Raw genomic sequence first — 24062 nt, forward strand, 5'->3', positions numbered from 1 at the left:
TTTATTGGTCACTTTTTAAAATAAAATTACTAGAAGTACAATAGATTGTTTGAATTTGAGAGTATAAAGATAAGATGAACAAAATTTCAAAATAAAGGAACTAAAATGAAGGTTCTTCATTTTAAAAGATAGAGAAACTAAAATATAGTATTTAAACTTATTTATTTTTATCATTGTACTGATATCTGGTAGTGCCCATCCAATCAAATAATTTACTATTAAATTAGTGATGTCCAATGGGATGATGGACCCGATTGTTAAAATGTCCTTTTCGTTCTTTAAAAATGGTCTGAGGAGGAGCACTTTGAAAAGAAATTTACGTATGATTTGTGTTACAATGTTGGAGTGAGTTTGAGATTATCTTGAAAAAATTATTTTTAAATAAATATTTATTTTTTAGTTAAATATGTATGGGGTGTTGGGAAATTAATGGTTCCATATAATTTTCTCCCCATACAAATATCCAAAATCCTTGATTCAATACAATTAAAAATGTCATAAAATATTGAGGCACAGTTTTGATGAGAAAAAACCAAGATTTAAGGATTTTTCCATTATTTATGATTTATTTTTAAACATCATGAAAAGTCAATAAATATTAGGATTCAATGATAGTTGGAAATGAAAAAAAAAAGAGAGAGATTTACGTATTTTTTCATTATTTATAATGTTTTTTAAACGTCATAAAAAATCAATAAATATCAAAATTCCATCATAGCTAATAAATGTCACAAAAGTATTGAGCACCTTTTTAACCGTTTCAGATTCTATGCTACTTGTTAGATTTTAATAAGAACATGCCCAAAACATCCATTTTTGCCTATTTAAATATACATCAAAGGATTGTTTCAGAGAATTATACTAGTTTCTGCCCCACTATTTTTTAAAACACATTTGAATCCTTAAACAGAATAGAAACAAATTTTAAAAAACAGATCTTTTAAGAAGATAACAAAACATAAAATAAATACGTGATATATATTTATAAGCTTTAACTTTTAAAGACAAAAAATAAAAAAAATGAAATAATTACCCAACAAGATGAAAAATTAAAAATTTCAAAATGTTACTAACAAATTTTTTTCAAAAATTTAACGCAAAATTATAAATAACTATATTGATTATATGTATAACTAACTACACGGACGAGGAAGAAAATATTTTTTATAATTAAGAAACTTGGAAAACTAACTACATTGGAAACAAATTAAGAAACTTGGGGTAAAATTAAAACTTTTAAATCATTGAGAAAATCAAATCAAATTTATATCATACAAATCTCAAATCAATTACACGAATGACAAAGAAAATACTTTTTATAATTTTTCCAATATATTTCTATGGAAAATTAAATTTATGTCATACAAATCTCAAATCAATTACATAATAAATTATTTATAAACAACCACTTAGTTTAGTTCCATAAATTTTTAAAAAATATAAATATTGCCAAAAAGCCCCTTGACCAAAAAAAAAAAAAAGAAAATTATTGCAAATCAGGCCTTCTTCTTCTTCATCATCTTCCGGTGGGGTCCTTGATCTCAGAAAAAACGGTCCCCGACATCCCTTTATTATACGCAGAACTCGAATCCTCACTATTGCTTGTCGTCACATCACTGCTTACGCCCGATTCCGACGACCCGCGTTTCACGTCACCGGTACTGCTGAACATATCCTCCATCAGCCACCGCTCTTCGCCGCCGCCATTGTCATCCACTCCCTTCTTCTTCGCCGCCTCCTGTAATTTCGATGCAAACTCCAGTCCCCACACCACATCGTTCATCGACGGCCGCTTGATTCCGTCGTCTTCGATGCAACTCACCGCCATCTCGATGAATTTTCTCAAACACTCCGGCGAGATCTCGTTCTTGATGTTCGGGTCGATGATCTGAGCCACCGTGTTGTCGCGGTGGCACCGCCGGACCCACTCGGCGAGGTACACTTGCTTCTTGTCGGCGGTGCGCATCAATGGCGGCCGGGCGCAGAGTACTTCACAGAGCACCACTCCGAATGAGTACACGTCGGATTTTTCCGTCAACTGCTGCCGTCGGTAGTACTCTGGATCTAGGTATCCGAAGCTACCTTTGACCACCGTGCTGACGTGGGCTTTGGACATGTTCGTCGGCCCCACTTTTGACAATCCGAAATCGGAGACCTTCGCGACCCATTTCTCGTCGAGTAGAATGTTAGTCGTTTTGACGTCGCGGTGGATGATGGTGTGTTTGGCTCCGGTGTGGAGGTAGTGTAGCCCTCTTGCAGCTCCGATGCAGATCTGGAGGCGCTGCTGCCACGTCAGGGGAAGTTCGTCGTCGTTGCCGTAGAGGTGGTTTCGAAGGGTTCCGTGGGACATGTAATCGTAGACTAGAATCATTTCGTTGCCGTCGTTGCAGTACCCAATTAGAGAGACGAGATGGAGATGGCGAAGTTGTGAGAGCATCTCGATCTCTGTTTTAAACTCGTGCGCTCCCTGCTTGGAACCTGGTTTCAATCGTTTGATTGCCACTTGGGTTGCTCCGTCGTCAATGTTGCCTTTGTACACGTTGCCAAATCCGCCGACGCCGATGATGAAAATATCGTCGAAATCTTTGGTGGCGGCTCTGATCTCAGCCAATGAAAAATAACGGCATAGATTAGAGGGGAGATTCGAGCTGCGAGTTTTGCTTGACTTGTTTGTTGAAATGGAATATGGAGCCCACCAAGTAGTTCCATCGGTGGAGGTCTGGTCCGTAAATGTCCTACGTCGCCGGAAAACAAACAAACCCAAAGCTAACATGGCGATCACTCCTCCAACCACGACAGGTACTACAATCGCCACCACTTTACTGTTTGAATTCTTCGATTGTGGCGTCGATGGTGGAAGAGGTTGGGTGGGGATGGTGGGATTTGGGTCTGGATTTTGACCGGCGAGGTTGCCACTCGAGTCATTTAATTTGAAGATTTCAATACCATTCAAGATGACATTGGTAAATCTAGTTAGAACGTCATTTGGGTTTGCTTGGAGCTTAACGGAGAGATTCACTGTCTTTTCGCCTTTGCTACTAGGCACATTCACAACATAATCTCTGCGAATTGGAATATATTTCCCCCCGGCCCAACGAAACACATCGGCAGACGGCTCGGCGATCATGTCTCCAATGTAAATCAGAAACACTCTATCATTTGTGTCGTTGATTTCAGCCTCAAACTCGCAGAAATGAAGACGAAGCATGTAAAAGAATCCAGGATGTACAGGGTACTCCCATGTGAGGTTGTAGCTCTTATTCAGCGTAACATTTGGTCCCATCGTTCGAGCAGTGCGATAGACATCATCTGGTGCTGTGTATGGCGGAAATTTAGTATAATTGAGGTGGATAATCAAGTTAAAAGGGCGAGCATCGAATATGTACGCATCCATCAAATTACTTTCCTCTGACCAGGTTCGGAACATTCCAGTGTCTTTAGAGGGTGAGATAAAACTTCCACCAATATTCATCCTATATACCGTCTCGAGAGACGTGGAGTTTTCAATGGGGAAAAACTGATTATTCTGACCAATTAGCTTCAATCCCCGACCGCCTTGATCGTTAGGCTCCGGCGGCGTATAATAAAAATTAGTGGGCATGGATACAATCTGAATCCCACTGATAAAAGCATAAGAGTCCTGATTTGAACTGGGAGTGAATGTAAGATTGAGTATGTTATGATTTTCATCCACATACACACAGTACTCTCGAAAAACTTCATCATTACGAGAAGCATCAGCGTTGACGGAAACATTGAAATCGCGAAGGAGAGTGTAGAGACCAGCTGTGACAGAGAAGACGGCTCTGGAGCGGTCGAAGTTGGGGTAAGGAGCAGAGTAGAAGTAAAGCCGAACGAACTTCTGGCCGGGACTCACCGGAAAAGCGTAGGTGAATTCCGAGCGTGACAGCCGCGCGGTTAAATAAGGGACTGAAGAGGACGACGGCCCGTCCGCCTGTGCAGTGACTGAGGCGCCATTCTTATGGAGATTGGAAGAGAAGAATTTGGAGTCGATGTCTCCAACCCAAGTGCGGGGGTCCCCTTGTACAGTTGAATTGCCGGAGGAACCACAATCAAGGACTATATCGTCGATGGGTTTGTAGGGCGGCGGCGACTGACCGGCTACGAAGAAGGAGAGAAACAGGAGCAGCTGGCAGACGACAGTGAATAGGATAGCTGAAGAAGAAGCATGTTTGGTGTTGGAGGCCGCCATTAGAGCAAATGCTACAGAATCGTCTCCATGAAAGAAGAATTTTCTTTTATTCTAGATTTGAAAGAATAGAAAAATCAGAATAGCAGAACCATAAATCATAAATGTGAGTTAAGAAGATTGGTGGGGAGGGAGATGGAGGGGAAGGTTCAAAAGTCTCTGTCATGAAGCATAGACTTTAATGCCTAAGAGAGTGAGCGTTGAAAGAGTCTATGGTTGAAAAGTCCTTGGTCTTTTTTCCTTTGTGTTCTTCGACCAAATAATTCTTTATGCACACAAATTGATAAAAGTTACTTTTTTTTTTCTTTCTTTTTTCCTTTTTCTCTTTGTGCCATTTGAAATATCTTTTGATTGACCAAAAATGTCACAGTCCCGTGTTTAATTTTTTTTGGGCAAATTGGACTAATATAATAACGGATTACGATTGATCTACAAATTTTTAATTGTAAACATTCAATCAAACTCACCTAATTGAAAAAATTGGACTCTTTTTATTGACTCGGCTAAAATATAAAGGGGGTGTTTGATTTAAGATTTTCAGCGTTAACTTAGCTAAACCAACCAACGTATTAGTTGATAGTTTTATAAACTCAGATTTGTACCGTATTTTATCATTTTCCCTCCAATTTACTTAAGTATATGTCTTTAGTTTTTGTTTTAAAATATATTAATTTGAAACAAAAGTGATTAATGGTTAGTTTGATAATAAATAAGTAAATGAATTTAATTGAAATGGTGATTAATAAATAACTAATTCACATATCAAAACAAATTTATTTATTGGAAATTTTATGGCTCAGAGTTTAAATTGAAAAAAATCGAATAAATAAGTTGAGTGGACCGGTTGGAATCATACTTTCGTTTAATTCAATTTTGTGAAGTATATAATAAAAAAATAATGGTCGATTTGATTTGGAAATAAAATTTATAATTTTGATTTACTCAATTAATTTAGTTCGATTGGATTTTTAAAAAAGATTTGTTTCAATGTCGGTTTTAAAGTTTCTTAAGTCGATATGTTGGCTTTGACAACAAACCCAACCCAAAAACTATTTTTCCTTCATTATAAACTTTATTTTTAGACCAATTATAATGATAAAATTTATATAAAATAATTTTCTTTAGTTTATACCGTATTGAAAATGAAAAAAGTATGGGACGACATTCTGAATGCTAGTACAATACCTGAAGAGAACGAGTAGGTGTCAATTACCAATTATGCTTATGTTCGCATCCTTTAAACACTTTTTTTTCTTCATAAAAGTAATAAAATCAATGTTTAATATCATTAATTGATATAAAACGGGTAAAATTGACATAAATAAGTATATAAAAAATAATAAAATATATAAAATGATCGTGCACATATTTTTTCTAAAAATGTGGCTATTTCTTATATGACATCACAAAAAGTGGCTATTTGAAATACTTTCTCTAAAATTTGTAACACTTTTCGAGTCTAGGTGTTTTTTTTTCCTTATTTTTATCGAAATTGGAAATTCTTGGGTAAAAATTTATTTTTTACCTAAAATTTTCTACATTAACTCGAACTATTCTACTCTTTTGATAATTATGTTTCATTGTTTATTATTTACTTAAAATTAAATAAAGAGAAAAGTAGTAATATTAGTTAGTTAGTAGTTGTTGTTGGTTTTTTTTTTTTTTGGGGCAAAGATGATATTAACAATTTGCCAGTGGCAATATTATGAATTTTTATTTAAATATTAAGATGAAAACTGAAGGGATCGTACATAAACAGAATATTTAAATAATTACAAAACTATTTACAACCCAAAAAAGAATATAATCGAAAATTTCTAAATATTCATCGACATCGACATTTTCGTAGATTTATGACCTTGACTTTTCTATCGATTGACATTTCAACCTTACAAACAACTAGTATTACAATAACTTAAAATATAGCTAAACACACAAATAGTTTAATTAACACTACTTTAGAGAAGGTGTTTTTTTTAAAAAAGACTTATTTGAAAAAAAATGTTTAAATTAAAAGGTAGGTTGGTCTGTGGAGTATTTTCCTTTTACGGGACTTTGGGGCGTTGATATTGAAATAAAGGACCTCGTTACTGAATTAATAAATTAATAAATATATGAGTTTTTTATTTATTTATTTTTTAGTATGGAGATCGAATTTACAATCTCTTACTCAGAGATATATACAATTACTACTAACTTATCTTCGCTCTTGGCTGTGTGAGTTTTTTGTTTGCACGAAGAATTTGAGGGATTAGCATAAAATTTAATATATCTATCTATATCTACATGAGAGAAACTTTATCTTCCTATTTTGTCCTTCAATCTTATTAATTCTTTCTATTACTTTGAAGTTAAGTTTGTCATTCATCATTTACCAAAAAGTTTGTCATTCATCTCTCACTTTCTCTCCCTAAATCTCCTCAAATTCCACTAATTTTCTTTCTCCCTCTTCCACAAGTTGCTCTCCCCCTCTAAATTTCCTCAAATTCCACCCATTTTCTCTCCCGTCCTACCACTTTTTATTTCCAAATATTTCTTTCCACGTTTATAAATTTCAATGTTGTCAATTAATTTTGTCTTCCTAAAAACTTCATTTATCTTTTCGAGTCATTTCATTATTTTTCTTTCTCATTCATTTTTAGACTTTTTTTCCTCCACTCATCCAAATTCCTTACTCAAAAAATGATCATTTATTTAAATTTATTTGGAAACGATAAAGATGGAGAGATAGTATTTGAAAAGAGAGAAAAACAATTAGAGGGATAGGAAATCGAGAGGGATAAATTTGTAAATATTGAGAGATAATATTTAGAAAGAGAGATAAAATTAGAGGAATTAAAACAGATAAATCTGTATTTCAATGATAAAATTGCTCTTAAACTAATAATAATAAAATGATAAATTCTGCATAGTTGGTGTCGCTCACTGGTTCTATATATAAAAGGGGATAAGGGAGAATTCTTTTTCTTCTTATTTTATCTTTTTAATTTAATCATTTTCATATTTATTTGGATACATTGTTGTCCTTTGATATAAAGTTTTCTTTCTCATTCCTTCCTTCTCTCTCTCCCACGCCCCCTCTCCTTTTTTTATTTTATTTTATTTTCATTTCTTTCAAAATATTTTAGATGGATATTCCACTTTTCTCAAATTAATTTTCTTTTTCTCAAATTAATTTTCTATCAATATAAAGAGTTAGAATATGTATAGTTGAATTAATTAAAAAATTAGAATAGGTATAGTTGAGTTAATTAAAAAGTTATAATTTATTTTTAGTTTTAACTTTTTATTTTCAAAACTATATAAAAAGTTTTTTCTTCATCTTTCTCTTAATTTTTCATTCATAAAAAACTTGGACTTCCTTTCTCTTTGATATATTTTTCTCCTTTAGTCAATGTATTGTGTTTTCTTATATTTAGTTAGATTATTTGATTGAACCCATTGAACTTTTGGTTTTTTTTTTCCAATGTAATGTTAATAATTGTTATTTTAAAAAATACTTGATAACCTACAATATATAAGTAATTTATTCAAAAAGTTTAAGAGATAGACATACTTGATGTTTTTTTTATTGTCATTTTTTTTTCAATGACTCAAAAACACAGTTTTATTTACTTTTATGCATTGTTATGTTTAGTAAAAAAGATGAAATATAGGTTTTTTTTTTAAGAAAAAATTTAAGTAATTGAAGAATAATATCATTAGTCACACTAACCAGATTAATGGTGATGAAAATTATCGAGACCGTTGATTTTATGAGATAAACATGGAGAATATAAAAAAAAAACTTGGTGAGATAAATATTGAGAGATAAAAAAGCTAAATTATTTAAAAAATTTTAACTATTTAATTAATTTTTATATTTTTAAGCATTGAAATAACAACTAGGAAATTTGATGTGCCCCACATATTTCTTACTAGTATTTTTAAATGACCGAAATTTCATTTTTACAAATCCAAAATGGCATAAATTTGACTCTTACCTTAAATTTGAGTTTAAATTTGTCTGGAACATATATTTTTTTTCATAAAATTTTAAACTTTATACTATATTTAAAAATATACATTTATTTGATACTATTTGTGTAAATATCTAAAAATTTTTAAGCCGAGGAAGGACACGATAATTCAAAATAGACTTAATATATACTTTCCAACCCGAGAATTATCACCACACAATAACCTTTCTAGTAGGCCAATACCGAAAAGACTTATGGATAAGTCATGTATGTGCATAATCCTTTAATTTTGTAAGGTGGAAACCTTGTTTTAAATTATTGTTTGGTTTTGAATTGTTCTTCGTGGAAATATTATTCAATCTATTCTAATCTGACATAAAAAAAATTATGAAAAGAAAGAGAGATATTGGAAAAAGACTTGAAGACTTTTCAACTTAGACCCATTATTATCAAGAAGAAAAAGACTCATCATCATCAGTTAATCACAAATATTAAACACTCTCTTACACCAACAGTTGATTAAATGTAAAATAAAAATAATAATAATAGGGTTTCATTTATTTAACTTCTATTTTTATCTATTTACTTTTAAATTTTTATAATTTTTTAAAAATAGAAAAAAAATTTGTATTTATTTTTAACGTTAGTGTTTAAAACATAGGTGGTGGGTGTACCATTTATAATATTTTTATTTAATATATATGATTGCATAATTATAAATCAATTTTACCCCACGTGCTACCAACCCCACCCTTGTACCTCCGGTTGACTCCAAACATATGCTTAAAAATTGGAAAGAGAAAATTAAATTTTCAATTCACTGGTTATGGCTTGCAGACTTCAGAGTTGTTGTTTCTGAAATCCACTGTTTCATAGTTTTGCTCTAAATTCTAATGGCGAGCTTTGAGATCGAACATGCTTATGCAACCATTCTGTTTACACTCTTCTACCTCCAATTTCTGTCGCTCCCCATTGCTGGGGACTCGCCGCCGGCTTACATACCCACCGATGATATAGCCCTTGATTGTGGTTCTTATGGAGCCTCAATTGTGTACGGGGGAAACGGTCGCCCCTGGGCCAATGATTTCACCACCAAATTCTTCCCTTCTAATTACCATCACAACTCCAAGTCCGTGAGTGTGGCGGCGGAAGAAAAACAATTTCCTTCCGCCATTGAGGTCCCTTACATAAATGCGCGGTTGTCACGCTTCCAATTCACCTACTTAATTACGGTTAGTCCCGGCCAGAAGTTCGTTCGCCTTCACTTCAACTCTGCTCCTTTCTCTAACTTCCAACCCCACAAGGCCGTCTTCTCCGTCACAGCTGGTCTCTACACTCTCCTTCGTGATTTCAATGTTGATGTCCACGCTGATGCTTCTGGTGCAACCGAATTTTTTCGAGAATATTGTGTGTATGTTGATGAAAAGGGAGTACTCGATCTTACGTTCACTCCTACAGATCAGGACTCGTATGCTTTTATCAGTGGGATTGAGATTGTATCCATGCCAACTAATCTTTATTATACCCCGCCGGAGCCGGAGCCTAACGATGAAGGCGGTCGGGGATTGAAGCTAATTGGCCACAATAATCAGTTTTTCCCTATTGAAAATTACACGTCTCTCGAGACGGTATACAGGATGAATATCGGTGGAAGAGCCATTGCCCCCGAAGAAGACACTGGAATGTTCCGAACCTGGTCAGAGGAAAGTAATTTGTTGGATGCCTACATATACAATGCTCAACCTTTTAGTTTATCTATGCACATTAATTACACTAAAACACCGCCATACACAGCACCAGAAGATCTCTATCGTACTGCTCGATCAATGGGACCAAATAGTACGCTTAATAAGAGCTACAACCTCACGTGGGAGTACCCTGTACATCCTGGATTCTTTTACATGCTTCGCCTTCATTTCTGCGAGTTTGAGCCTGAAATCACCGACAGAAATGATAGAGTGTTTCTGATTTACATTGGAGACATGATCGCCGAGCAATCTGCCGATGTGTTTCGTTGGGCCGGGGGGAAATATAATCCAATTCATAGAGATTATGTTGTGAACGTGCCTATTAGCAAACACGAAAACAGAGTGAATCTCTCTGTTAAGCTCCAAGCAAACCCAAAGGACTTTCTGACTAGATTTACCAACGTCATCATGAATGGTATTGAGATCTTCAAATTAAACGACTCCAGTGGCAACCTCGCCGGTCAAAACCCAGATATACATCTCAATACCCCCACCCAATCTCTTCCACCATCGATTTCACAATCAAAAAATTCAAAGAGTAAAGCAGTGATTATTATAGTACCCACTGTGGGCGGAGGTGTGGTAGCCTTGTTAGCTCTGAGCGTGTTTGTATTTCGGACATTTACGAACAAGAGCTCAAGTGATGGAACTTCCAAGAGGGCTTTGTATTCCATTTCGACGAACAAGTCAAGCAAGAGCTGCAGCACCAATATTCCATCTGATACATGTCATTACTTTTCACTGCGACAGATCAAAGCCGCCACAAAAGATTTCGCAGACGCTTTGATCATTGGCGTCGGAGGTTTCGGTAACGTGTACAAAGGGTACATAGGCAACGCAGCCACCCAAGTGGCGATCAAACGATTGAAACCAGGTTCAAGACAAGGAGAGAAGGAGTTCAAAACAGAGATAGAGATGCTGTCTCAACTTCGCCACGTGCATCTCGTCTCGCTAATCGGGTACTGCAACGACGGCATCGAAATGATTCTAGTCTATGATTACATGTCCCGTGGCACCCTCAAGAATCACCTCTATGGCGATGGTGATGAACAACAACAACCTCTGACGTGGGAGCAACGCCTCCAGATTTGCATTGGAGTGGCAAAAGGGCTACACTACCTTCACACCGGCGTCAAACACACCATCATCCACCGTGACATCAAAAGTACAAATATTTTACTGGATGAGAAATGGGTGGCGAAGGTTTCAGATTTTGGATTATCAAAAGCCAGGCTAGAGAGCACGTCTAAAGCTCATGTTAGCACGGTGGTGAAAGGTAGCTTTGGTTATCTAGACCCAGAATATTACCGACTCCAGAAATTGACTGAAAAGTCTGACGTGTATTCATTTGGAGTGGTTCTATGTGAAGTACTCTGTGCTCGTCCAGCACTGATTCACACAGAAGACGAAACGTCACTCTTGTTAGCTGAATTGGTTCGACGATGCTACCGTGAGAAGACGGTTGATCAGATCATTGATTCGAATATCAAGAACGAAATTGCACCGGAATGCTTTAGAAAATTCATCCAAATCACGGTGAGTTGCATCCAAGATAATGGAAACAAACGGCCCTCGATGAAAGATGTATTGCAGGGCCTGGAGTTTGCATCCCAACTTCAAGAGAGTTCCAAGAAGTTGGGAATTGTTGAGCTAATTTGCCTGGAAAATTATGATGGCTTGCTCTTTGAGGAGGGGATTTCAAGTAACAAGACTGAAGTGGTGACAAGCAGCAATGAGAGTTCAAGTATTTCGCATAATAAAGGGATGTCAGGAGCTGTTTTCTCTGAAATCAAAGATCTACAAGCAAGATGAATGGATAACTTTTCAATAATAATCTTGGAAACTTTTATATCTCAATTTACTATATCAGACGCCATACAATAATTATCTCACAATTCAAGTTATATTAGTTACCCATGCAATTTATATATATATATATATATATATAGGAGAAAATAAGAACATTATCATGACAAGCGTTTAATTGTCGGATCACTTTTTCGTTAATCGATTCGAGAACCATTTAAAATCATTTTCTAAACCTCAAAGATTAAAATGTTTATTATGAAACTTTTAAGGGCTGAAATATACTGCAAACTCAAACTTGAAAAATGAAAATTATATTTTACGACTAATTAAAATACGATGAAAAGTAGATAGGAGGGAGGAAATACAGAGTTGGTAGTGGAAGGTGTGGTTGGAATGAATGATGCAACTGACTAAATTCGACCCCTTCAAACCTCCCCATCAACCGTCGAATCAGCAACCTCAATTAGTTTCCCCTTTTTCTACAGGTCCCAGACCCAGTCAACAACCACAATTCCATTATCATCAAGAGGCCTTCTCCCCGTTGCCACCTCTAACACTACCACACCAAAGCTGTAAACATCTGTCTTCTCAGTGGGAATACCCGAATAAACAAACATACTCAGGTGCAAGATATCCCATTGTTCCTACCGGTATAGTTGCTTCTCTTGTATTCGAACTGTGTTCATAAACTTCTGCCAGACCCAAATCCCCAAGCTTAGCATTGAACTCCGCATCAAGCTCGAGTAACATATAGACAAATAGACAACGTAGGAATTATGTAAAATAAAAAAAAATATATTTGTGTATTTATTGCGTTGAATTCAGGGAAAGTTTACTCGGGAAGATTTTTCATATTATTTGGTCTATTTTTATCTCATACTTCCTTATCAGTCTAGTAGTGGGTTGTGGGGCATCTTCTTTTGTTTGCGGACTACCCTGATTGAAACTATGATATTGAACAAGGACCATATTACAAAATCAGAAGTTAAAATTTTATTTTCCTCCAAAAATTTTAAAAATTATGTTTGTTTGCTAAAAAAAAAAAAATAGTATGCTTTATTTTTTTTAAAACTACAATTAATTTTTTGGCTAAATTTTAAAACCAATAACAAGTTTTTCTTAAAATTACTTTTTTTTTTTTTGAAGTTTCAAAGCTAGTCTTAGATTATGAAAACGTTTTTAAAATATATATAGCAAAATAAAGAAATATATAGATGAAAATAGTGCACAAGCTTAATTTTTAAAAATAAAAATAAAAAATAAAATGATCAAACAGTATCTAAAGAATCACTTGAAACTTGAAACTTTTTCTAAGTTCTAATTTGGCCGAAAAAACAATGGAAAAAGACAAAGACTTTTCAAATTTAAAGTCTCCCTGACGCGTTAAAACCCAATGCTTCATCAACTTACCATCAATCGTCATTGATCTGTGTAGTTATTTAATAAGGTCCGAAACTTCTAAATTACTTGAAAAGCTTTATTCCCATATCATATTTCAATATAATTCAAATTTAAATAATTAAACCTAACTAATAGTGATTATATTATTTTGAAAATTATATGATATTGTTTTACATATCTCATATGGAGAAACACAGGCGGGAAGGAAGATCGAGTTCTTAAGGAGGCTTTGGCAAAACTAGTACTCAACTTAAAAGGGTTTTTGGGAAAGGCAAGATTAATCCTTTTTCTCTTTTTCTATCAGCGGTTCGAGCTCCTCGTATCAATTTATAGTCTTTGGCCTTGCACTTAATGGGAGAATCGACTTAATTGGTCTCTTACCATGGAGAAAGGTCAAACCAAATTCGACATGGAAAAATATTAAGGTCTCTTTAGTGTTCCACCATTGTTATTGCTTCTTGTTTCTTAAATAAAAAACTCTTCCAAAATATATAAAATTAACCCTTCTCGAATAAGTATATATCACATTAGCTACTTTACTTAATCTAAAACTTCATTCTTCTTGAAAAATAATAGAGAGTAAAGCAGGGAAATAAATGACTTTTTTCAAGAGTTATCAGGGCGGCTAAACTAAGGGGGTTGGAAAAACATTTCGTTCTTTTTACTTGAACTAAAAAATAGTGATTAATTGACATATTCCATAAGGGACGGATTTATGGTAGGTCCAGAGTGGTTCGAGCCCCTAAACTTTGTAATATATATATTATTGGTTAAAAATTAAAATGAATTCATTCTAAAGCATAATAAACCTAAAATTGTCAAAAAGAACTCCTATCGAAATCTAATTCAAACAATGTTTTAACTTTCTAAAATATTCAATGAATACTTCGTATTGAAATTTCATTGACGATATCGATAGGGTCGGATATGTTGTGGTAAGGAATCTCCCATTTTATGGTGCTTTCAACTTTTGATTTCACATAAATGATTTCATGTCAATGGGATGTATTATCATAACTTTATACCATAAATTTTCAATTTTCAAAACAAAGGTAGGATATTGTGCCCATTTCCAACATGATCGATGAAATTCCTTCTATAACATCAAAGCATATGTATAATACTTTGAAATATCAATCAAATACTATCTGTATTTTGAAAAGCTAATTTTTCGTTATACTTTTATACTTCGTCTTCCTCTACTTTTTGTTAATTATACCTTAATCTGTACTGTATTTACTATGCAGTAAACACCCAACATAAAGAAAACCAAAAAAAATTATCACTTCATAACATAAATTTAATATGTATTTAAGAAAATGATCTCATAACTTTTCATTTTTTTTTCAAATATAACAAACTAAAGCATTATATCATATTTGAATTTGATTTTCGTTTGAATTATTATTTTAAAAAATTTCGAACTTTTTACTACATTAGAAGAAAAACTATCCCACAAAAGGATAATCTTTTAATTCTAAGTTATAATACTATAATAGTACTCTAAAAATGTATATTTCAAAACACAACTAATAAAATCTTTTATTTAAAATTTATAAATGTTTAGAATTAGTTATAAAAAAAATTTGAATATATTTCAAATTTTGAATCTCAAAATGAGTTAAAAATTACTATAAGTAAATTACATTTAGGTTTAATTTTGATAATCTCAAATACATAATATTATTATTATTATTATTATTATTATTATTATTATTATTATTATTTTGAAAAGCTCAAATACGAAATAAATGGTTGGTACTTGACAAATTTTATAATGACAAAATGTAAAAAGTAGGAAATTAATTTTGATAGCATAAATTATGACAGAAATTAAGGAAAATAAAAAATTATAAAAACAATTAAAATTTTTATAACAAATATTTAAATTAAAAATAAATATTTTACTCTATTTAAATAAGTTTAATTTTTTTAGTATTAATATATATCCATATTAGTGATATTTTTGTGATATATATATATAATAATAATTTTATATCACTAATATATATATATGTATATGCATATTTTGTCAATTTTTTGTGACATCGTAGAAATGTCGATGCTCTCTTCATGATATATATCGAAATTATAGACATTTGAAAATGTCTACGAGCGGAGAGAAATTTAATATCCTTTCTACACCCTTTAACACTCATGATTTTTCGAACATAAATTCAAAGATTCCAAGATAAAGAGATATATATGAACGTTTTGTTGCATAAGAATTTTTTGGGTGGAAGAAGACGATCGAGAAGTACCAATACTTTTCAACCTAAATTATTGAATAAATCATTTTCGTGAATAGTCATTTAATTTGTAAGCTTGAAATTTCTTCTAAATTATTGTTGAATAAAATCTTCTATTTAGCGTAATTCAGTTAATCATTCAAATGCTAAGGTATTATAATATATTTTGCATGAGTACTACCAAAAATAATTTTTCTATAAAAACAAAATTAAAGAACCAATCACAAACACAATCTTTTTTTTTTTCCCAATCAGAAAGTATTCCCAAAGACTTTTCAACCTAGACTCATAAGTCATCACCAACAGGTATTGTCAAAAAAAAAAAAAAATGATATTCCTCAGTTCATCTCTTGACTCTTACACAAGTCCATCAGTTTAACTCCAAGTAGATGCTTCCAAAAATAGAAAACAGAGACTCAACTTAACTCACCTTATTATATTCTTCTGGTTTGCAAATTTTAATATTGTTCTATCTGAAATCTTCTTTCGTAATTAAGAATACCTTTGATTCTGTATAGCTTGTGTGCTGTAATGGGGAGGGTAAGATCAAACATGTTTCTGCAACCATACTACTATTCACTTCTCTCAGCCTCCTCTGTCTCTCCCTCCCCGCTGCTTACGATCCCATCGACAATATAGCACTTGATTGTGGTTCCTCCGACAAATCAACAACTGATTATGGGAAAACCCGCATCTGGGTCGGAGACGTGGACTCCAAATTCTTCCCTTCCGATCTTCATCACAACAGCGAGTCCGTGACTTGGTCGGCGGAAAAACAGTTGGCTTCTGTCCCCGATGTCCCTTACATGACGGCACGCCTTTCACACTGTTGAGATTTTACCTCACCCTACACCTCTTGCTTCTCTTTAGTGCATGCAGAACAAAAAATGAGAGAAGACAACTTCTGGCGGTGCTCACAAAGAAGACGAAGAAGACAGATGAAGATAAGAGAGAAAATGAAAGGGAAGGAGAATAAGAACAACAATCTTTTAAAGTGGTTCGGCACACGGCCTACATCCACTGTAGGGAGAAAACTTTTCTATTTCACAGCACAAGTTTACAAGGTGAATCTTTCAAAATCCCTCCTAATACAAAATTAGAAATTGGTTTTATACGCCGGTTTCTAACCTTTAACCCTTTGGGTAAAGCCTAGATATACTGAGTCTTGAGTTGGTTTCAACAAACTATAAAACTCCACCTTGAAACAGACTGCAAGCGAAGAAAAAATCCCCCTTTCTGAGGAAGATCTACCCCTTTTCTGGTACATGCATTCCAATCAATCTTAGACAGTGTTCAAATTTTTGTTGATTGACTGGTTTTGTGAGCATGTCTGCGGCATTTTCTGATGTATGAACTTTCTCCACCTTGATTTGCTGTTTTTCGATTTGTTCTCGGATGAAATGGTATTTCACATCTATATGTTTTGTTCTATTGTGGAATTGTTGATTCTTAGACAAATAAATTGTGCTTTGATTGTCACAATGTATCACCACTGTCTCTTGATCACGACCATATTCCTTTAGCAAGCCCTTTAGCCATAGAGCCTCCTTTACTGCTTCTGATAGAGCGATAAACTCGGCCTCTGTGGTGGACAGAGCCACTACATATTGAAGTGAGGCCTTCCAGCTTACTATATTAGATCCGACTAGGAATAAGTATCCAGTTAATGATCTTCGTTTGTCTAAGTCTCCTGCATAATCTGAGTCTACAAATCCATAAAGCTTTGCTGTTTTCTCGTTTGAGACTCTGTATGTTAATCCCCTGTTTTCAGTTCCTTTAAGGTATCTCAGCACCCATTTGGCAGCTTCCCAGTGCCTTTTACCTGGGTTAGACATGTATCTACTGACCAAACTGGCAGCATATGATAGATCGGGTCTGGTATACACCATAAGGTACATTAAGCTACCAACTACATTTGAGTAGGGGACTTTCTCCATGTAGTTTTGATGTTCTACATCTGTTTCTTCTGGTGAGTTAGCTATAGATAGCTTGAAATGCTGTGCTAAGGGAGTTTTTACAATCTTGGCACTTTCCATATTGAACTTCTGTAGAATTTTCTTGGAGTACGAAATTTGACTGATGTTCAATGTTCCTTTTCCTCTGTTTCTGTTAATCTCCATTCCGAGTATCCTCCTTAATTCCCCTAGATCCTTCATATCAAATTCTGATTTAAGACATTCTTTTACCTCTATGAGATCTTCTTTTGTCTCACCAGCAAGTAGCATGTCATCAACGTATAGAAGTAGATAGATATTATGCTTATTTTTAGTTGTTTTAATATACACACAACTATCATAAGCACTTCTTTTGAATCCAACTTTAGTTATGAATTCATCAAACCGTTGATACCAACGTCTAGGTGACTGTTTTAAGCCATAAAGAGATTTTTTTAGAAGACATACCTTGTTTTCCTCCCCTTTTACCTTGTATCCATCCGGTTGTTTCATGTATATTGTCTCACCAAGGAAACCGTGTAAAAAAGCTGTTTTAACGTCTAGTTGATCCAGCTCTAAGTCTTTTTCCGTCACCATAGAAAGAAGCATTCGAATTGATGTGTGTTTAACGACGGGAGAGAAAATATCTGTATAATCAATTCCTTCTTTTTGAGAAAAGCCTTTGGCGACTAGCCTAGCTTTATATCTTGGCAATTGTACATTTGGGATGCCCTCTTTGTATTTGTAGATCCATTTAGATGCTATTGGTTTTCTGTCTTCTGGTAATGGGACTAGCGTCCATGTCTTATTTAATTCAAGAGAAGACATCTCTTCATTCATAGCACATATCCACTTCTCAGCCTTTTCACAGTTAATTGCCTCCTCAAAATTTTGTGGCTCTTCTATATTCAAATCATGAGCTGCATTTAGAGCCATTGCTATGCAGTCTGCATCAGCATATCTAATAGGTCTCTTTGTTTGTCTTCGTTGTCTATCTCTGGCAAGTGAATAGCCCTCCAAGTTTGGAGGTTCTTGATATGTATCTTCTTGGGTCTCATCTTCTCCCCCATCAGATTCTATATCTTCTGGTATAGGTTGCTGATTCTGAATTTCATTTCCAGATTCTTTTATTGTCTCCACCTCAATTATAGCTTTGGATTTCTGTGGGATATCTTCCGATTGAGATTCACAACTCATGAACATTTCATTTTCTCTAAAGATTACATCTCTGCTGTTAATGCATCTTTTTTCGATAGGTTGCCAAAGTCTAAATCCTTTCACACCTTCAGTAAAACCCAAGAACATGCATTTTATTGCACGAGGCTTTAGTTTGCCTTGACTTACGTGTACATAGCCCACAGAACCAAAAACTTTCAAAACATCAAGTTTGGGTGGCTGTTTGGTCAATTTCTCTTCTGGGGTCACAAAGTTATTTGCTGTGTGAGGACTCCTGTTGATAGTATGGACAACATATGCAGTGGCTTCTGCCCAGAACTTTTCAGGAAGTTTAGCATCAAGTAGCAAGCATCTAACTCGTTCCATTATTGTTCTGTTTAATCTTTCTGCAACCCCATTCTGTTGGGGTGTGTACCTTACTGTTTTATGACGACTAATTCCATGTTTTTTACAGTAAGAGTTATAATCTTCATTACAGAATTCTAAACCATTGTCAGTCCTTAGGTATCTTACTGATTTTGAAGTTTGTTTCTCAACTTGTTTCTTCCAGTCTTTAAATTTTTCTAAGGCTTGATCCTTGGTTTTAAGAAAGTACACCCAAGTCTTCCTAGAAAAATCATCAACAATAGAAAGAAAATACCTTGATCCATTTAAGGATGGACTCTGTGCTGGACCCCATAGGTCTGAGTGAACGTAATCAAGGATTCCCTTTGTTACATTGTCAGACTTGTTGAAGCTTTGTCGGGTTGTCTTGCCTAGAACACAAAATTCACAAAAGTTTAAATTTTCACAAGCTTCTTTAGGTAATATTCCTTGTTTAGTTAGTTCACTCAGACCCTTGCTGCTTATATGTGACAATCTTTTGTGCCATAAATCTCCACTGGTTAGTTCCCCATTTGTAGAGACTAAAGCTGTGTTAAATTTTTCAACATCTTTAACAACAAAAAGACCATTGATCTTTTCTCCAACAAGCACCACCCTGGAATCTTTTGATACCTCTAAAGTACCATCTTGCCCACTGTATTTACAGCCGTTTGAATCTAACATTCCCAACGAGATTAAATTTCTCTTTAAGCCGGGTACATGCCTTACATTTTGTAAGATTTTCGTGGAACCATCTTTCAATCTCAAAGAAACTGTGCCTATTCCCACAACCTTGCATACATTGTTATTTCCCATGTAAACAAGACCTCCATCCCATTCCTTGTAGGAGCGAAACCACGCTTTTGATGGAGTCATGTGATATGAGCACCCAAAGTCTAATACCCAGTCATGTTTTTCTTGAGAGGTTTCCCCTTGTCCACACTGATTAGTGGCTGCAAGTACATCTGAGTATGTGATAGAGTTTTCACCCACTGAGGCTTCCGCTGAATTCCCTTTCTTTTGCTTTGTGTTTTGTTTCTTCTTGAAGAAATAACAGTCCTTCTTCAAGTGGCCTATTTTATGACAAAAGTTACACTTTACAGGTCTGATTTTTCCTCTATCTTCGTACTGATTCTTTTGATCTTTTCCATTGTTCTTGAATTTTCCTTTTACAAAATGTCCCTCTGCATTTGAGTTTTCTCTTTTCCCAGCCTGCAATTCTAGCTCCTTTGTCTTGACTGCAGAAATAATCGCATCCGTGGTTATGGATTCCCTACCGTACTTTAGAGCAACTTTTACTTCTCTATAAGATTCCGGTAGTGAATTCAGAAGAATAAATGCTTCATTCTCAGCACCTATCTTTTCTCCAAGACTATTAAATTCTGATGAGAGTTTCTTGAAGTCATCTAAGTTCTCACTCAGTGTTTTAGAGCTATCCATCTTGTACGTGAAGTATTTTTCCCGTAAATAGGCTTTGTTCGGTAAATCTTTTGACAAAAAAAGAGTATCTAGTTTTGTCCATATTTCATAGGCTGTTTTTAAATCCATAACCTGCCTTAGAATGCTATCACTCAAATTCAATATCAGAGTTCCATATGCCATTTCTTGCATAACTTCCTTTTCTTCCTCTTTCATGGTGTCAGGCCATTTTGCAGGGTCTGTAATCGCTTTAGAGGCTTTCTGTTGCCCAAGAATTGCTTTAATCTTGGTTTTCCATAGTTCGAAATCCCCTTTACCATCAAACTTTTCGATTTCATACCTTGCAACTGCTATCTTGAATATCTTCTTGAAAAGAAAGGTTGGTTCTTTCTGTCAATCTGTCACTTTCTTTTCCTCTGCAGGCTCTGATACCAATTTTGTTGAGATTTTACCTCACCCTACACCTCTTGCTTCTCTTTAGTGCATGCAGAACAAAAAATGGGAGAAGACAACTTCTGGCGGTGCTCACAAAGAAGACGGAGAAGACAGATGAAGATAAGAGAGAAAATGAAAGGGAAGGAGAATAAGAACAACAATCTTTTAAAGTGGTTCGGCACACGGCCTACATCCACTGTAGGTAGAAAACTTTTCTATTTCACAGCACAAGTTTACAAGGTGAATCTTTCAAAATCCCTCCTAATACAAAATTAAAAATTGGTTTTATAGGCCGGTTTCTAACCTTTAACCCTTTGGGTAAAACCTAGATCTACTGAGTCTTGAGTTGGTTTCAACGAACTACACACACTTTGAGTTTACCTACGCTTTTCCGGTGAGTCCCGGCCAGAAGTTCGTTCGGCTTTACTTCTACTCTGCTCCTTACCCCAACTTCGACCGCACCAGAGCCGTCTTCTCTGTCACAGCTGGTCTCTACACTCTCCTTCGCGATTTCAACGTTTCCGTCAACGCTGATGCTTCTGGTACCAATCATTTTTTTCAAGAATATTGTGTGTGTGTGGATGAAAATGATAACAAACTCAATCTTACATTCACTCCCACCAATATGGACTCCTATGCTTTTATTAGTGGGATTGAGATTGTATCCATGCCCGCTGATCTTTATCATACACCGCCGGATCCTAACGATGAAGGCGGTCGGGGATTGAAGCAAATTGGCCAGAAAAATAAGTTCTTCCCAATTGAAAACTACACGTCTCTCGAGACGGTATATAGGATGAATATCGGTGGAAAAACCATCTCCCCCTTTAATGACACTGGAATGTTGCGGACCTGGTCAGAGGAAAACTATTTGCTTGATAGGAACATATACGATGCTCGCCCTTTTAACTTGACTATCCACCTCAATTATACTAAATTTCCGCCATACACAGCACCAGATGATGTCTATCGCACTGCTCGAACGATGGGACCAAATGTTACGCTGAATAAGAGCTACAACCTCACATGGGAGTACCCTGTACATCCTGGATTCTTTTACATGCTTCGTCTTCATTTCTGCGAGTTTGAGGCTGAAATCAACGACACAAATGATAGAGTGTTTCTGATTTACATTGGAGACATGATCGCCGAGCCGTCTGCCGATGTGTTTCGTTGGGCCGGGGGGAAATATATTCCAATTCGCAGAGATTATGTTGTGAATGTGCCTAGTAGCAAAGGCGAAAAGACAGTGAATCTCTCCGTTAAGCTCCAAGCAAACCCAAATGACTTTCTAACTAGATTTACCAATGTCATCTTGAATGGTATTGAAATCTTCAAATTAAACAACACCAACGGTAGCCTCGCTGGCCCAAACCCAGACCCACCTCCCAACACCCCCACTCAACCCCTTCTGCAACTTATTTCACAATCGAAGAATTCAAAGAGTAAATCAACGATAATTATAGTTCCCATCGTGGTCGGAGGTGTGGTAGCTATACTAGCTCTAAGTGTATTTACATTTCGTAGATGCAGGACAATCACAGACAAGAGCTCAAGTGATGGAACTTCCAGGAGGGCTTTGCATTCCATGTCCACGAACAAGTCAAGTAAGAGTGGCAACTCAAATCTTCCATCTGAGTTATGCCATTACTTTTCAATATCGGAGATCAGAGCCGCCACAAAAGATTTCCACGATGGTTTCATCATTGGCACTGGAGGTTTCGGCAATGTCTACAAAGGGTACATGGACAACGGAGCCACACAAGTTGCGATCAAAAGATTGAAACCAGGTTCCAAACAGGTAGAGAATGAGTTCACGACGGAGATTGAGATGCTCTCATAGCTTCGTCATCTCCATCTCGTCTCTCTGATCGGATACTGTAACGACGAAGATGAAATGATTCTAGTTTACGATTACATGTCTCATGGAACCCTCAGAAGTCACTTGATCTGTGGTAGCGACGATGAACAAACTCTTACATGGAAGCAACGCCTCCAGATTTGCATCGGAGCAGCGAAAGGGCTGGACTACCTCCACACCGGCGCCAAGAGCACCATCATCCACCGTGACGTCAAAACAACAAACATTTTACTCGACGAGAATTGGGTTGCGAAGGTTTCTGATTTTGGACTGTCGAAAGCCGGCCCAACGAGCATGTTCAAAGCCCACATCAGCACGGTGGTTAAAGGGAGCTTCGGTTACCTTGACCCGGAGTACTGCCGGCGGCAGCATCTCACTGAAAAATCTGATGTATATTCCTTCGGAGTGGTTTTGTGCGAAGTGCTTTGTGCTCGTCCTGCGTTGATTCGTAACAACGAAACGACACTCTTGTTGGCAGAATTGGTTCGACGGTGCTATCGTGAAAAGACTGTTCATCAGATTACTGACCCGAATATCAAGAACGAAATTGCACCGGAATGCTTTAAAAAATTCGTCGAAATCGCGATGAGTTGCATCCAAGGCGAGGGAAACAAACGGCCATCGATGAAGGATGTGGTGTGGGGGTTGGAGTTTGCATCCCAATTGCAAGAGAGTTCAAAGATGGGAGACGATGAGCTCAGCAACAGGGAGGGCTGGGATCACTTGGGGGAGGCCATGTTCAGTAACAGTGCCGAGATTGAGATGAGGACAAACAGTAGTAGTGAGAATTCAAGTTTTGTGTGTAATAATGGAATGTCAGGCATCGTCTTCTCTGAACTTGAGGACCTGCAAGGAAGATGAAGGACAAATTTCAAATCAGTGTGCTTTTCTTTTTCCTTTTTTTTTTTAGTGGTTGCGTTGAAAAGAATTATGGAAAGAAGGCGTTACCATATTAATGTATTAGTAGGATATCCAACCTGCTCATTCCTTATCCTCTCTTTCGTACCTTTACCCATCTCTGTCTCATCTCCATCGCTCGTCTTCCCTACCTTTGTTTTCCATTCAATTTTCACTTTCCCTCTTTTCTTCGCTTATTCTCACATTCTTAGCAACTCAATGATCAAACCGGCCAACCCGACCCAAAAATATAAGGGTTGGGTTTTTAGTTGGAGATAGTTTGTTTTAATTAATTAAACAATTTTACAGAAATAATCACTTTTGCCGTTATCGTAGCTCCACCATCAAATTCCACTCCACCAATACTTACCATCAGCTATTGAGTATATGTTTGTACATAATTTACACCCATTTTAAATTAAATAATTGACAGATAATAATAATAATATGATAACTAAAATGACCCAAACAGTTATTTTTTAGTTTTTAGAAACAAATTGACATTTTATAAGTTAAAAACCATAATACAATAAACAGAAAACCAAATGGATTTTAAACAAAACAAAAACATATGATTTGTTTAGCTCCTTTGTTATGTTAT

At 35.5% G+C, this 24062-nt stretch overlaps 4 pseudogenes; 3 read left to right on the plus strand and 1 right to left on the minus strand.

Moving 5' to 3' along the window:
* Positions 1 to 1298: 1298 nt before the first annotated feature.
* On the minus strand, positions 1299 to 4490 carry LOC148209879 (receptor-like protein kinase FERONIA pseudogene; annotated as a pseudogene).
* A 4413-nt stretch (positions 4491 to 8903) lies between these two features.
* LOC111024973 (receptor-like protein kinase FERONIA pseudogene) lies at positions 8904 to 11774 on the plus strand (annotated as a pseudogene).
* A 9554-nt stretch (positions 11775 to 21328) lies between these two features.
* On the plus strand, positions 21329 to 22768 carry LOC111024983 (receptor-like protein kinase FERONIA pseudogene; annotated as a pseudogene).
* Positions 22601 to 23555, plus strand: LOC148209880 (receptor-like protein kinase FERONIA pseudogene; annotated as a pseudogene).
* The last annotated feature ends 507 nt before the right edge of the window (positions 23556 to 24062 follow it).

This window comes from Momordica charantia, assembly GCF_013281855.1.
Source record: "Momordica charantia cultivar OHB3-1 chromosome 8 unlocalized genomic scaffold, Mcharantia_2.0 BLBB01000008.1, whole genome shotgun sequence".
NCBI lineage: Eukaryota > Viridiplantae > Streptophyta > Magnoliopsida > Cucurbitales > Cucurbitaceae > Momordica > Momordica charantia.